Consider the following 17505-nt stretch of genomic DNA (forward strand, 5'->3'; position numbering starts at 1 on the left):
AGGCTTAGTGTTAGATCATAGGAAGAGAATAGTGGGTACATCAGTGAAATAGGTATTTTAGCTGTGTCAGAGTAATAAGAAGTTCAGTTGTGACTCAGTAACTATTAGAAGACATTTAGGATCTTAAGTAGGGAGTTAAATGATATCAGTTCTTTGTGCTCCAAAGAAGCAGTATAGCTTAATGAATGAGAGCTTGAACTCTGGGGTCAGAGAGTCTCTCAGTTTATTTCCTGGCTCTGTCACTTAACTCTGGGGAATTCATGAGTTAGACTGTGCAACAGATATGGTAAAGTCCCAGATCAGTGTGGTGGTATGGGGATGGAGAAGGAGGGGTAAATCTAAATTATGTTGGGATAAGAGAATCCATGACTCTTTGTTGAGATTCATGTGTAGAAAAAGACGAGGAAATATATGTGACTGTTAGGTTTTCAGCCACCAAACAGAATAAGAAAATTTTGTGTTCTTTGCCTGTGTTTTTGTGTATATGTGTTTGTATGGTGTGTGTGGGGGGATGTTGATGAATTTGGTTTTTGGACTCAATTTGAGGCAATGCGGGAACTGCATATGTTCTGTAGGTAACTCAGAATTTGAGAATGCATGAAAGGTCTAAAATCAATTTTGGAAAATTGCCATATTAAGATGAGGTCCTTGTACAGCTGGTGTTCACTAAACATTTGAAAGAGAAAGTAAACTAATAGTTGAAACTTACTGTGCTCAGGGCTGTACCTCTCAAACTTGAGCATGCATCTGGAAGACCTTAAGGACACGTAGTGCAGGCCCCCCTCCTCCCCACCCCCGCCAGTTTCTGATTTAGTGGGTCTGGGGTAGGGCTGGACTGATTTGCCCGTCTAACAAATTCCCAGGTGATGCTGCTTCTGTTGCTCGTCTGGAGACCACATTTTGAGAACCATTGACTTAGGGAAGTGCATATAGAAAGCACAAAGGAGTGCTCAGATTTTAGGGGGAGGAAGAAGAAAAGGAGATAAATCACAGAGGTAGTGACCACTGGTCACTAGATGACACCAGTGATACAAATTTTAGAAAGGAAGTATTTTAGGATTTCAGATTTGGATAATAAGTGGTATCAAGTGAAGTAGAGAGAGAAAAATGAATAACTGAGTAATGACTATTAGATTTAATGAATAGTATTGACATTTGTGACCTTACATAGCAGTATTATTTTTTTTGAGTCACAGACTGTTGAAAATCTGATGGAAGCTGTGGATTCTTATCTCAGAAAAAGGCACATACATGTGCTTATAGTTTTACACACATTTTTTAGCAGGTTTATAAATTTCATTGAGACACCTACATCCAAGTCAAGAATTCTGTTTTAGGTTAGTCTCATTAAGAGTGGTGGATGTGAGGGGCTGGCCCCGTGGCTGAGTGGTTAAGTTCGCGCGCTCCACTGCAGGCGGCCCAGTGTTTCGTTGGTTCGAATCCTGGGCGCGGACGTGGCACTGCTCGTCAAGCCACACTGAGGCAGCGTCCCACATGCCACAACTAGAAGGACCCACAACGAAGAATATACAACTGTGTACTGGGGGGCTTTGGGGAGAAAAAGGAAAAAAATAAAATCTTTAAAAAAAAAAAAAAAGAGTGGTAGATGTGGGAGCCGGATTATAAGAGGGAAAGAGTGGAGAGGAAGGAGGAAGTAACTCTGGATGTGGACAGCCCTTCATGATTGTGAAGATTGTTGTGAGTGGACTGATAATTGTGGAATTGCCCTTCCTGGAGGTCCTTAAAATAAGCCTGTGACAGTCTGCACCGCGTTTTTAGGAATACTATGAAAGAATATGTGCTCTTTAGAGAACTAAATAATTTAGAGAACTAAAATGACCCATGGCTTTCCTGACTTCTTTTCTTGGCCTTTTGTTCCTTTGCCACCTTTCAGTTCTGGAGGGGTCAGAATTGTTGACTGCATTTGGGATGATTTATTCTTAGAGTCTTTCTGTCACATATTAAGCAAGTTTCCCATCTTTCAGGAAAAACGCAATTTTTTCCCCTGGAAGAACCTGAATTATTTTTCCATCATTTGCCAAATCTAGTAGAAACATTTCACTGTGTCTTGTATCCTTGGTCAGATGCTCTGGACTTGGCATCAAAATTTTTTTCATTGACTTCCAACTCATTCATTGTGTGACCTTGGACAAATATGACGGAAATTTCTCTTAATCTCAGTTTGCTCTTTTGCTTGGTGAGGATGGTGATAACCTGATTTACAAGGGTTTTTAAGGATTAAATAAGTCTGTAAGGCACTTAGTACACTATACACACACACACACACACACACACATGTATGTGTATATATTTATACACACACACATACACATATATAACTATATATATACACATATATATATTTAAGTTTCTTACTAGACACAATGTAATAAACATATTGGTAAGCAGTGCTAAGGTAGTCTAGATTTTTTTTTTTTGAGGAAGATTAGCCCTGAGCTAACATTTGCCACCATTCCGCCTCTTTTTTTTTTTCTTTTTTTGCTGAGGAAGATTGGCCCTGAGCTCACATCTGTGCCCATCTTCTTCTACTTTATATGTGGGATCCCTGCCACAGCATGGGTTGATAAGCGGTACGTAGGTCTGCTCCTGGGATCTGAACCTGCAAACCCCAGGCTGCTGAAGCAGTGCGCGCAAACTTAACTGCTATGCTACTGGGCTGGCCTCTAGATTTGTTTTTTATTTAAGTAGAAGGTGTGGCTCTAGTATCTTGGGAGTAGAAGCTGGTGTGGAAGAATTGCTGCATAGGTTTAAAATAAATAAACTGAAAACTATAAGACATTGATGAAAAAAATTGAAGACACAAATAAATGGAAAGATAACCTGTTTTCATTGATTGGAAGAAATAATATTGTCAAAATGTTCATACCATCAAAAGCAATCTACAGATTCAGTGTAATCCCTATCATAATTCCATCGGCATTTTTCACAGGAAAAAAATCCTAAAATTTGTATGGAACTATGAAAGATGTCCAGTTGCCAAAGCAATCTTAAGAAGAACAAGCCTGGAGGCATCACACTTCCTGATTTCAAATTATATTAAAAGCTATAGTAATCAAAACAGTCTGGCATTAGCATAAAAACAGACACATAGACCAATGGAACAGAATCAAGAGCTCGGAAATAAACTCATGCATATACAGTCAATAATCTTTGACAAAGGTGCCAAGAATATACATTGGGGAAAGGATAGTCTCTTCCATAAATTATGTTGGGAAAACTGTACAACCATACACAAAAGAATGGAATTGGCCGCTTATTTTACACCATACACAAAAATTATCTTAAAATAGAATGAAGACTTTAAGTGGGACCTGAAACTATACAACGCCTAGAAAAAAACATGGGAAAAAGCTCTTTGACATTGGTCTTGGCAATGTTTTTTTGGATATGACACTGAAAGCACAGGTAATGAAAGCAGAAATAAACAAGTAGGACTGCATTAAACTAAAAAGGTCTGCATAGCAAAGGAAACTATTAATAAAATGAAAGGAAATTTGTAGAATGGGAGAAAATATTTGCAAATCATATATCTGAGAAGGGGCTAATATCCAAAATATATAAGGAGCTCATACAACTCAGTAACCAAAGAACAAATAACTTGGTTTAAAAACGGGCAAAGGACCTGAATAGACATTTTAAAAGAAGACCTATAGATGGCCATATGAAAAGGTGTTCAGTATAACGAGTTATCAGGTCAATGCACTCAAAACCAGCTTACGCATGTTAAGATGGCTATTATCAAAAAGACAACAGATTTTCTCCAGATATGGAGAAAAGAGAACCCTTCTACACTGTTGGTAGGAATGTAAATTCATATAGCCATGATGGAAAATAGTAAGGAGATTCCTCAAAAAATTAAAAATAGAACTACCATGTGATCAGCAGTCCCACTGCTGGATATATATCCAAAGGAAATAAATCAGTATCTTGAAGAGATACCTGCACTCTGATGTTCTTTGAAGTATTATTTACAATAGCTAAGATATGGAAACAACTACCTGTCCATCAGGGGTGAACAGATAAAGAAAATGTGATATGTGCGCGCCATGGAAAAGAAGGTAACCTGCCATTTGCAACAACGTGGATGAACCTGTAGGACATAATGCTAAGTGAAATAAGCCAGGCAGAGAAAAAGAAATACCGTATGATCTCACATGTAGAATCTAAAAAAGTCAGATTCACAGAAGCAGAGAGTAGAATGGTGATTGCCTGGTGCTGGGTGATAGGGGCAATGGGAGATATTGGTCAGAGGGTACAAACTTTCGGTTATAAGACAAATAAATTCTGGGGATCTAATGTATAGCATGGTGTCTATAGTTAATAATACTGTACAGTCATGCATTGCTTAACGACAGGGATATGTTCTGAGAAATGCGTTGTTAGGCAAATGTCGCTGTGGAACATCAGAGTGGAGTTATACAGACCTAGATGGTCTAGCCTACTACACCTCTAGGCTATATGGTACTAATCTTATGGGACCACCGTTGTATATGCGGTCCGTTGTTGATCAAAATGTCGTTATGTAGCACATGACTGTATTATATACTTGAAACTTGCCAGGAGATTAGATCTTAAATGTTCTGACCACACACAAAAGAATGGTAAATAAGTGAGGTGATGTGTTAATTAGCTTGATTGTGCTATTCATTTCACAATGTCTACGTGTATCAAATCATCGCATTGTACCCCTTGAATATATACAACTTTTGTCAATTATACCTTAATAAAGCTTGAAAAAGAAAGCAAATATAATGAAAATAGCGTTGCCAGATGCTTTCTACCTTAAAGATTGTGGTAGAACTCTACCTTTAGTTGCTGTCAAGGAAGTCTGATCTATTCTAGGAAGCTCGTCTTTGCCTTCGTACGTCAACTGCCTTACAGACCTAGACTGAAATTATGAGGAAAGGCAGCACGACTCTTGTAATATTCCTAGTGGAATAATTTATTCATATGCCTTTAGAGAAAGCTTAGATGTGCTATGTATGTGACATATAGGGTGTTTACAGTCTGTGATTTGCTTCACTATATTTAGTCCAGAAATCTTGTACACAAATCAGATAGGGAGACTGTACCAGATCGATGTGATAGAAAGCAAAGTTAAATTGTGATTTTTTTTTTTCTGAAGGAAGAAATTTATAATATGACTGTGGACAGAAAAGTAGCCATAAAAATATTGTTTTGGTGTTTGTCTTTATTTATGTCTATTTAGATATGTAAATTTTCAGTATAAAAATAAGATTTTTGAAAAATTGCTTTAGGTCTACTCAATCATTATATGTAAATGAGATTTTTTTTTTATAGCACTATCCCTCTATCGTCACTCTGGTTAATCCAGGAAGCTAAATATTTGATCCAAGATAACTGAGCACTTGATTTGATTTATATTTAGAAAAAATAGAACTGACGTAGTTCTAATAGTGAAGTTTGGGATGAGTATACATCAGCTCTTCTTCTATACTATGACTTTTAAGAAGCCTTGCCTGGCCTTTCAGGACTCCCAGATGGGCTGATGTACCTTATGTTTACAGTGCTCGTATTTTACAAAGGTAAATTTCTGTAGAAGTAGGTGTGATTATGGTAAAATTTCCCTCCTATAATGGCTTCATGTGTTTCCCAAGCTTTAAGATGATTGGGCCCCTTAACTGTATCTGCAAAGTGAAGTCTGAGTCTTAGCTTAACGTACAAAAATGGTTAAAGGGCTAAAGGAACCAAAATCCTGCCTTAAGTTTTAGCACCAGTCATCTTTGGGTTCAGCACCCATTTGTAGGCTTCAGTGAATGTATTATTTGGTGAAGAACTAAAGAACTAAGTCCTTGGTGAGTAGAAATGGAATAGTGAGTACTGACATAGGTATTCTTGGCAGCCCATTTCACTTTCAGAATTGTCTTAAATGCAGGGCTTTGCTTTTGTGTTGCTGTTTTGTTTTTTTGTTTTGTTTTTTGAGGAAGGTTAGCCCTGAGCTAACTACTGCCAATCTTCCTCTTTTTGCTGAGAAAGACTGGCCCTGAGCTAACATCCATGCCCATCTGCCTCTATTTTATATGTGGACGCCTACCACAGCATGGCTTTTGCCGAGCGGTGCCATGTCCTCACCCGGGATCCAAACCGGTGAACCCCAGGCCGCCGAGAAGCAGAACGTGCAAACTTAACCGCTGTGCTCCCAGGCTGGCCCCTGTGCTGCAGTTTTAACCAATATGATGCAACATAGCCTAACACGGTACAGTAGTCCATAAATCAAGATTCAGTCTAGCTCTGTGACGTTAATGTGCAGCAACAGAAAATGTTGTTTCAATGTTATCAGCTCGGTTTCTCCACAGTAGTGATGGTTTCTTGCAAATGCTTTTAGCCTGACTTCATCAAGATAGAAGTGTTAGCATTGGAATCACATAGATGGCTTCAAATCTGGGAGTTCTGTCCTGCTACTGTTATGTGCACAGTGTTTAAAATAAGTTTTTACTTAAAATATCTACAGTTTTAAGCTGTTAACATAACCATTTATTGCTTTTGGCTGTGGAGGTATTTTATCTGCATTGTTTCACCATTCAGAGGATGTCAGTTTGAATAATAAGGATGCATATTATTGATAGAAATGGTAATGATTCCACATAAATTGTCAAATATATAAATATAAATAGGTGAATATGTAAGAATTTGACATGCACACTTGGACTTTACTGAAAGAGCTTGTCTTTGTGATCCTAGCTTTATATAAACAAGCATTTTCTGGAGGTGCTTCCTGGTTATATCTGTACTTTGAAAATCTTTTCATTAAATTGGGATAACTTTTATCTTCCAGATCCGAAATTAAATTGAGACCAAAGAGAAGCGTGTTCTTCAGGCTTCCACTTTAAACTTCAACTCTTTCCTTCTAAGGAGAATGCTTATACTCAGGGCTTCTGAAACTTGAAAAGTGCTATATGGAAATAAATTGCATTTGTTCAAAAGATAATTTTCTTGAATATCTGCTGTGCTTATTGCTTTACATTAAGGATGGTAGGGAGAAGAGTATCTATAGTTCCTCTCAAAGACCTTAAAGTCTAATTCAGGAGATCAGACGTAAATCTTGAAACAGCAGTATTGTAGACCCTTGAAATTTGTGGGAGATGTGTTCTGAAACCTTCAAGATACCAGTGTAGCATATCTTTTTTTTTTTAAATTAAGGTCATGGCTGGTTTTTAATTCTTAGATTTTCCTCCTGCTTTACCAACAGTACCAAAAGCTCCTCCCGTGAAGGTTTATAGTCTGCTTCTGTATGTGAAAGCCTTCTCTTCCAAGTCTTTTCTTTTTTCTTGGACTTTCTGCTCTTTTCCCTCTGAACCTAGAACTTAGCATTATTCTGTTAATGTTAATCTTGGTATCATACCTTTCTATCCAGGAACTCTCTATTGGATATAGTGCTCTACCCTACTGCGACAGGATTAGACAATAAAGTAAGGTACATGAGGTGTGTATAGAACTGCATGTTTTCCATATTATTCTCAGGATCTCAGTTATGAGGTCTGTTATCTTACTAATGCTACTTTTCTGGAAGTATTGTCAACTGTTTTTGGCTTGGGCCAGTATTTCATATATTATAAGTCTTTCCATATCTTATTTTTTCTGTTGTAATTCTGTTTTTTCCTCTGTTGCATTCCTTGTTTTTTTCCTATCCTCCCCTTCCCAAGTCCTGGAAAATGAAACAAACCCTTGAGTCCAATTCTTTCCTTAGACCTTATAAACTATTACCATCTTCTCAGACCAGGTAATATAGTAGAAGAAATATGGACTGTATAGTCCTACCCTGACCCCTAGCAACTGTAGAGGGATTTGCCCAGGTTCTGTGTTACTTCATCACCATGCCAAGCTACTGGACCAGAAGAGGTACCCTCTTCATTTGTGTCTGGTAGTTTCACCATGAAAATCTTTGCTGTAAACAGCTTTGCTGCAAGCATTTTCTCCACATTTTCATTCAGTACATAGCTAGATATTTAAAGTGAAGCTACCTAGAACCCATTGAATGGCTACCATTCATGAGGTAGACAACCCTTAACCTCTGACCTGTGTGGCTTGTGGGAGAAATGTGAACTTCTAAGGGAGGCAAAGGGAAATTTAAACTGGTGGTGGTCAGGTATACTTGGGCTGGACCATCATCTTTGGTCATGTGCAGGTTGAAACAGAGGAAGCCCTGGGCAGACTCTCGCAAAGGAGGAGCATGCATAATATCAATGACTGCACAGCCTCCGAGACAGCCAGCCAGCCAGCTTTGGTTTCTGACAGTGACCTGCGTCCTGCTAATGGATTCCTGTGAGATGTATTTATTCTTGTGACCATCTACTCTACATTTACTTGGGGTATGTTAAAGTGGATTACTCTCTCTCCCTCTTACACACAACGGAGGCTAGGCCAAAATCCCAGTGTTCAACCAATGCCAACTGGTCCATCCTGTATTCAAAAAGTCTTTCTCCCATCATTTTTAACTTGACCATTTTCTCTTCCTACTTTGTATTGTTTTCAAGACTCTATGGCTTAGTAATTAAGGGCTTAAATTCAGAAGTCAGACATATTTACTCTAGTACTTGGGCAAGTTGTACTCTGTGCCTTAGTTTTCTGATCTGGAAAATGAGGATGGAGATAGGACTTAGCTTGCCGTGAGGAATTAATAAGATATTGTGTGTAAAGCACGTGGTACCTGGCATGTGGTAAGTTCTCAATAAATGTTAGATTGTTGTGTACAATTTTAGGATATGGAGATCTTAATATATTGCTTTTCAAACTGTCTATGATGAAAAACCAGTTCTTTTTTTCCCCAACCTGTCACAATCCAGTATTCTCATAAAATATAATAAAAATTAATTACTAGAGTAAAAATATCACCAACAATAAAAACAGATAAGTCCTGTTTATTATATTATATTCAAAAGTTATTCTGTCAGGTTATTATAAAGTTTTCCAAATTCTTACCCTCAGTATCTCTACTTACCTCATTATAGACCATTAATACTTTGCAGAGTGGCACTGGTCCATGGACCATACTTTGAGTAGCACTGTCTTAGTGTGTATGGACAACCTCATAAAAGGCAGAACATGTGCACTAACATGTAGTTGAGAAACAAAATAAAACCATTCTTATAACATTTAGTAGCCAGCAGTTCAAATCCATTTTTGACCTAGACAGTACATGAGGGATATCTGAGGCCTCCGGAATGCCTTCTTTACGTGATTGTTATTCTACCCCTTTCCACGTGACGGAGTAGTTGTTCTTTTCTTTTAAGCTGTTCAGTTCCCTACTTGCTCTTCAGTTTAAGGATAAGAAAACTCTGCTCCCTGTCATCTAGATAAGCATGCATTGTCCTGGACAATTCATCTCTGCTAAGTGGATGAGAGTAGGATGCTGAGTACTACTGCTTTGTGGGCTGAGGTGAAGCAGTCATGGGCGCTGTGGTCAGAATAATAACTTAAGGATTCCCTAAAGCGCTACCTAAAACCAGATTGTGTGCTTGTGGACAAATGGGGAATCATAGACAGGGGAGCTTGGCAGTTGTGTTTTCCTTATATGTAAAGGCAGTGACAGACAATGCATCTGTGGTACACAATTGCAAACAGCAGGTTTTGCAAATAGCAACTGTGTTTGACAGCCAAAAGTCTGCGAAGTGTGAGATGCAGCCAGGATTGGGTATTCCCTTTGAAGTATTTTAGGGGAAACTAAGTATTATCAGATTTTATCTTCAGAGAAAGTATAACTGTCAATGACCACATACTAAGTGCCAGGCATTGTGCTAATGTGTTTTGTAAACATATCTCACTTAATTCTCACCACAGATCATGAGATTGATCCCCATTATTAAATGATTAAAGTTTAGAGAGATTAAGCTGCTTGTCTGAAGGCTTGTAGTTTGTAAGTGGTTGAACCTGATTTTAAGACTAGGTTCACCTTAAAAAAAAAAATCACAAATAACTTTTTTCTAAAATCTTTGCGAGTAAGTTGCCAACCTGATGTTCCATTACTTCCAAATATTTTAGTGTTTATTTTCTAAAAACAAAAAATTTTCATACAGAACTAAAGTACAATGATCAAAATCAGGAAATTAACATTGATATGTTGCTATTATCTAATTCTCAGACCACATTCAGGTTTGCCAGTTGTCACAATGATGTCTTTTATAGTAGATATCCCCACAACGTCTCTGTTTCTTCTGGAATAGTTCCTTTGTCTTTTCTTGACTTTCATGAACTTGGCACTTTGGGAGATTACAAGGCAGTTGTATTGTAAAATGTCTCTTGATTTGATTTTTATCTGTTATTTTCTCATGGTTCATGTTGTGTACTTTTGGAGGAATATCACAAAAGTGATGTTCTTCTCGTTATACCCTGTCACATGCCATACAATTTCAGTTTGACCCATTACTGTTGATGACCGCTTAGACTACTTTATTAAGGTCTTGCCTGCTGGGCTTCATTACTATGAAGTTACTCTTCTCACTTTTGTAATTAATTAATGTTTTGTGGGAAAGTGCTTTACAACTATGTAAATACTTTGTCTCCATGATATTATTTATTTACTCATTCATTGAATTTGTGTGGACTCATGGTTTCCTATTTTATTCAGAGGGTTATAATCTGTTACTACCATTATGTAGTTCGATGCCCACATTGTCTCAGATTTGGCCAATGAGAGCCCCTTCAGGCTGATTTCTGGTTTTTGTTGTTTTTTTTTTTTTTTGACATGTCCCTTAACAAAGTACTCTTGGGCATTTTCTTGCTTTCTGGCACGAGATGATATTTCAGATTTATCCTGTAGTTTCCCTGCCCTAGCCCTGGAATTTGTCTTGTCTCCAAGGAATCTTTGTTCTTTTTAGTGGAAAATAGTGTTGAGAAGGCAAGATCTGGGAGGTCAGTGTGCTTATTGCTGTTGGAGTGTTGTTGCTCCCAGACCCTCTCAGAGGATGCATACATGTTTACCTCTGTATTGATATCTTTATCTAGGTATATTGAAAATCATGAATTAATATTGACTCCAATTCCCATCTCATACCACAGGATTCATTCTAGTTTTCTTTCTTTCTTATTTTGTAATGTCCTTCTCTTAAAGTGAGAAGTCTGGCTTCCATTGTCCTTAATACATTTACTAGGTAGTCAGTTGCCCTGTATGTTAACAATCTCCCATTTCTGTTGCTACCTCCTCCCCTGCATGCACGCCCTGCCTTTCCTCCTTGGGCTCTGACTCTCCATTCCAGACACTTCTGCACTTTCCCTCTCCTAGTGTAGGATACCATCTTGCCTCAACTTGGGCTCCCAAATGAATTTTTATGATGACTGTATCATACTATCTGAATCCTCTTATTTTGGTGTTTTTACTACTATATAAAACTGCAACATTAAGAGTTCTCTAAAACGATTGTCCTGCTGGTAGGAGAGCACAACTAAAATATCTAAGTGGGAGGAATTGAACATTAGGCTTGAAAAATGACATTTCCTGGGATCAGCCTGGGTCAGTAATTTGTATTCTGCAAATTATCACAGAACTAGAATTGTTCTTTTGACAAGAAGTGGGGCTTAATGGGCTGTCTCTAGAAGTCTCATTAGAGATTAAAAAGAAAAACAAGTTTTACTGTTATGCAGGGGATGTAGAATGAGGTAGGTTCCTGGATGGGCAAGAGGGCTTAGAATGGATGGGAAAAAAAATCTTCTCTGAAGGGACTAATTGGGCTAGGCCTAACCGTTGGCAGGATATTATGCATTCAGTAAGCCAAACAGGACAGAGACTTGGGTTAGGGCAAACTAGATGCAGAGACATCTTGGAAGGGTGATGAAGCAGGCAGTCTGACAGGTTCAGCAGGAGGCATGAAGCTGGGTGTTAATATGAAGATGGGGTAACAGTTATATTTGGTCTGTGCTGTTCCATGGGGAAAATAAGCAGGAAGGATGGCAAGGAGTTACTGAGAGGGAGGTTTTAAATTTCTTAGCAGTGAGAACTGGAACAGTGTGTGAGCAAGATAGCATACTGTCCTAGAGTATGCTCATTCCCAGGACCACATACTTTCTTATTTTTTCTCATCAGACCAAATTCCTAATAAAATTTATTCTGATCTTGGTTTTGAAACACACCAGAGAGTATCCAGTAATTTGGAGATATCATGAAATCCTACCCCTAAAATTCTTAAAGATGTTGTAGGGGAGGAAGACATTTCCTCTACCCTCTCTGGGTTCGTCTGGCGGAGAACGAATTAAATTCATATGAGACAGAATAGCAGGAGAAAATTAAACAAAGCTTTATATTTTGAGGACCATGGCCTGGGGCCTTTCTTCCCAAAGGAAGAAAGGGCACCGAAGAAGTGGGGTGCACAGAGTGGTTGTATACCCCCAAACAGGATGTTTCACATAGGATTGAAATGTCATGGAAACAGCAGATAGGTCTGCTGTCTCGGTGAACACAGTAGGGTGGCACATCTGTTCTCTCAAGCTGGGAGGTCACAGGTGAGCTGGGTGGTCAAAGGTGAGTGCAGCAATCAGTTCCTAGCCTAAGGAAAGATGCTCATCCTTAAGGAAATGCCAACGTGGGGGGAGTTGCACCTTTATCTTAAGGCCATTTGTTCTTGCCATAGTAAACGTTTTAAAGCAGATATACAGTGTGTGCTCAATGGCCACAGTCAGCCCCTTTTGGAAAAAAGCAAAGTCAGGCTGAATTAGGTTTACACCAAATGGCTTCCTCATGTACTCCAATATGTCCTATTGCTTGCCGTTTCTATTTGTCAGTGTATACATGGGAGAGGCTCAGGCAAGCTGAGCGACCCGCCAAAATGGCTGAAACCACCACCCCAAATATCATATCCAGCTAAAGACAAAGGAGGATGTTGGGGGTGGGGGGAGTCAGTTACAGAAGGTTACCAGACAAGCACAATAAACAAATGCAGATTTAAGTCCTTGCCTTCCCCATTGATTAAGAGTTTCTAGAGATAAGGTCATCTCCCCTTCTTCCTGGTACAGAGAGGGAGATATCTTTACAGATGGAGAGTTCCTTTACAATGTAAATGTCTCTTACAAAGGGTAAGTAAATTCTACTTTTCAGTTGCTTTCCTGTCTGCAAAGTAACCAGCCTCAAATAATCATCATGCCAAAGAGGCATGTGTTGGGGTGGCCAATTCCAGGACCCCACAATGTAATTCACTGAAGTTAAACTATATGCTATTTGGAGGGTTTTTTTAGTAAGAGAAAGGTATATTGGTGAATCAAATATACAGTACTAGTCAGAGGAATGAGTTACTCAGAAAAACTCAAGATAATGGGGGGGGAATTGGTGTTGTAGTTATTGAAATTTGCTCTGATTAATTCATAATTTTTTTCTGTCCCTCCCCTACCTGAATTCAGTAATTTGGGAGTTACTTACTCCCTGAGTATCTGAGGGAAACTGTTTCTTTTCGTTTTTTTTTTTTTTATTGTGTTCATAATAGTTTACATCAATGTGAGATTTCAGTTGTACGTTATTTCTTGACTCTTAGCATATAAGTGCTCCCTTTTAGCCCCTGTGCCCAACCTTCACTCCCCCTTTCCCTGGTAACCACTGAACTGTTTTCTTTGCCCATGTATTTGTTTATATTCCACATATGAGTGAAGTCATCTGGTGTTTGTCTTTCTCAGACTGGCTTATTTCACTTAGCATAATTTCTTCTAGGTCCTTCCATGTTATTGCAAATGCAATGAATTTGTCTTTTTTTCTGGCTGAGTAGTATTCCATTGTGTGTGTGTGTGTGTGTGTGTGTGTGTGTGTGTGTGTGTACACCACATCTTCTTTATCCAGTCATCAGTTGATAGGCACTTGGATTGCTTCCATGTCTTGGCTATTGTGAATAGTGCTGCAGTGAACATAGGGGTGCAAATGTTACTTTGGATTGTTGATTTCCAGTTGTTTGGGTAGATACCCAGTAGTGGGATTAGCTGGGTCGTATGGTATTTCTATTTTTAGTTTTTTGAGGAATCTCCATACTGTTTTCCACAGTCGCGGCACCAGTTTACATTCTCATCAGCAGTGTATGAGGGTTCCCTTCTCTCCACACCCTCTGCAACATTTGTTATTTTTAGTCTTAGTGATTATAGCCGTTTTAACAGGTGTGAGGTGGCATCTTAGTGTAGTTTTGATTTGCATTTCTCTCATGATTAGTGATATTGAACATCTTTTCATGTGTTTATTGGCCATCTGTATATCTTCTTTGGAAAGATGTCTGTTCATCTCCTCTGCCCATTTTTTTAAGATTTTATTTTTTTCCTTTTTCTCCCCAAAGCCCCCAAGTACATAGTTGTGTATTCTTAGTTGTGAGTCCTTCTAGTTGTGGCCTGTGGGGTGCCGCCTCAGCATGGCTTGACGAGCAGTACCATGTCTGCACCCAGAATCCGAACCGACAAAACCCCGGGCCGCTTGCAGCAGAGTGCGCGAACCTAACCACTGAGCCACGGGGCTGGCCCCCCTCTGCCCAGTTTTTGATTGGGTTGTTTGTTTTTTAATTGTTCAGTTGTGAGAAACTGTTTCTTTGGTGGGAACCTTGTTTAATAAGTTCTTGCTCAGTATTTATCTTTAGGAAGCAGTCAAATCCCCTTGTGGTTATTGAGTTGATTTAGTATCATTAAAGTGAGAGAAGTTAGAGGACTTTTTAGAATGTAAAGTCATTTCCAGAAGAAGAAAAACATACAGGTCAGAGACAAAAAATGTATCAGATTTTCCATGCCAAGAAAATGTGAGCAGTTGGTGGATCTGGGTAAAAGGTATATGGCAGTTCCTTGTAATATTCTTGCAGTTTTTGAAAGTTTGAAATTATGTAAAAATTAAAAATCACAAAAAATTCTGCATTCTAAGGTTCCAGCCCATTCCAGTGACTGAGTATTGACAGAATTTGGTTTTGTGGTAAGAATTACCTAGTACCCTAGCACTGAGGACCAGGACCGAGTAGGTCCAAGCTTTTGATTCAAACGTCAGGATAGTTGGAATGGAAGCTCTCAGTGATTAAAAAGTCTAGATATACCTTGTTCTTGGCCTCTCATTCCTTCTTTCCCAGGCTTTCTGTGATAATTTGCATTGAAAATTTTGATTGGTCAGGTGGTTTGTGATTTTGGTAAAGATGTTTGTTAACAGAGATCTGACTGATGCCATCCAGCCTGCATCAGGAATATCTTTTAGCTTTCATTTGAGTGTAATTTTTAGTCTCTACTCCTCTCACTATCAAATACTTTACATAAAGCAGAGTACTTTTGCAGTTCTTGTTATTGTTGAACCCATAATCTAGGCCTTAGGTTATGTGACTTTTTTCTAACCCATCTAGTGCCTCAGCCGTTAATTACTGTAATTAATTCACAGCCCTCTGCTTGTGTACACTCAAGTACATTTTGCAAATGAAAGAGATGCTGTTCTGTGTGTCTGCATGAGGGAATGAGTCCTGGGTTAGCCACGTGGCTCACTAATTGAGATTAAACTTTTGCTTTTGATACTTGTTGATTTGAATGCCTTCTGAGTAACAGGATGAACACATTCTACATTTGTTGCTGATAGCTGGATAAAGTCTTGGGCACACTTCCTCAAGTTGCCAAGTTCTTCTAAAATGGCTAAATCTACTCTTGGTTCGTTCTAGTCAGCAGCCTTATGCTTATTTCTAAGATTTACTTAAGGTTTTTTCTGAATCAACATTTGCTTTCCATATTTGCTTTGTTTTCCCTCTGGCTTAATAGCAGAAATGGAGGTTTCAAATTGCATTTGTATCAAATTCCTCCATCTGTTTCTTGTCCTTATTAAATAGTGGATCCCCAAATGATTTTCAGGTGCATAGGAGGAAGGGAAAAAATGGAAGACCAAAGTTAGTTGTTTACATTGAGTTTTTCTCCAGCCCCCTTCCTCTAGGTTAAATAACCTCCCTCCTATTTTTTAACCTGCTAGCAAAATTTACTAGGCTTGGGAAGACCCAGCTGTTAGACTTCACTCAGTGTAGTAACTTTTTTTACAGGGACTATTCCAACTGCACACAGAGAACCCAGATAAAGCTGGGTTCAGCAGATAAACCCCACTCTTAGAGAATCAGTTCATCAAACTAGTCTTTTATTTCTGTCAGCCATTTAAAATCTATACTTGCCTCCGTAAGGCTTCAGAATTAATCAGTGATTCTTCTGTTAATGAAAGTACACCCCTAGATGTCTGATGCACATTAAATATGTTGTTAGAATATAACAGGTATAGCTGCCTGGCCTTTTTTGGACCCTTGCAGGAGTACGGAATTGTGAGGATGTTCATCTTAAAGATCTATAAAGAGTTAGAACTTACCAGAGTATGATTTGAAACATCAAAGAATAACTCTTGTGTCACAATAGCTGTTCTTTTATTTGAATGGGATTATGTTATTAGCAGATTGATAGTTGAGACCAGGTGCTATACTTTATGCCCTTCCTTCTCTTTGTAAGCTTTTTCGCCTTATTAAATTATGTATGACATTAAAGCAAGATTTTATTTTGGCAGAAGGGACTTAAGAGGTAAGTGAGTGGTAGATAATAGTCATGTCCACTATTGGTTGCAACCTGGGATTAGACTAGTTTTGTTAGCAGTCAACTGGAAGACAGGTACTGTGGAGTCAATAATGTATGGCTTCAATAAAGATTTCACTTAAATGAAAATGGACCTGAATTATTCGTGCAATTTACCAACATTTATATCCTTGAATAAAGTAGTGATAGCTTATTTTGATAAAACTTTGCTCTTACTGAGTTTCATTGGCATTTCACTCCCCTGAGTTCATTTGTCAAAGTCATTAGATCTTCTGTCACTATATCCATGGTTTTTAATTATTTGACTGCTTTTTCTCAGTTCCTGAGTTGCTGATTTGGTAAAGCTGTCGTGATTGTCTTCTCTGACAGCCTTCAAATATTCCAAAGTGGGCAGAACCACTTGGAGTGCCATAGATTATTAATGGCACTTTGCAAGTAGTTAAATACACCCAGGTAGAGGAAACTTTATAGGATTAAAAAAATTTTCTGTGCTGCATTCTAGGTTGATGGTATCTAAAGCTAATTTCATTCCATGGGTGACCTCAGTACCTGCACTTGAAAAAGCATGGATTCATAAAATTGTATTTTTAAATGAAAATATCGTTTTCATAAAAATTAAACCTCATTTGTGAAAATACCTAAATCATTAAAGAGTTTGTGAAAGAGAGCCATTATCTTACTCTAAACTTGGTCACTCTAGAGTAGTGCTGTTCAATAAAAATTTCTATGATGGTAGAAATATTCTATATCTGTGCTATCCAGTATGGTAGCCTCTAGCCACATATGGTTATTGAGCACTTGAAATGTGGTTAGTGTGAGTGAAGAAGTGAAGTTTCCATTTTATTTAGTTTAAAAAGCCACATGTGACAGCACAGATCTGTGCTGATGTACTTGGTATCAGACAGCACAGTTCTGGAGCGTTATATTGAGTACCTAAGCTAGAGGTTCTGAAAGAAAGTGATCCTGGTGGGATTTTCTTGAAGCTGAAGA

General features: G+C 38.4%; 1 protein-coding gene across 2 annotated transcripts in view; it reads left to right on the forward strand.

The window, feature by feature from the left end:
* The window catches only part of ZFAND3 (zinc finger AN1-type containing 3), a 311278-nt gene that overhangs the window by 125544 nt on the left and 168229 nt on the right, over nucleotides 1-17505 (forward strand). The window lies entirely within an intron of this gene.

Source organism: Equus przewalskii, chromosome 19 (assembly GCF_037783145.1).
Source record: "Equus przewalskii isolate Varuska chromosome 19, EquPr2, whole genome shotgun sequence".
Classification (NCBI taxonomy): Eukaryota; Metazoa; Chordata; class Mammalia; order Perissodactyla; family Equidae; genus Equus; species Equus przewalskii.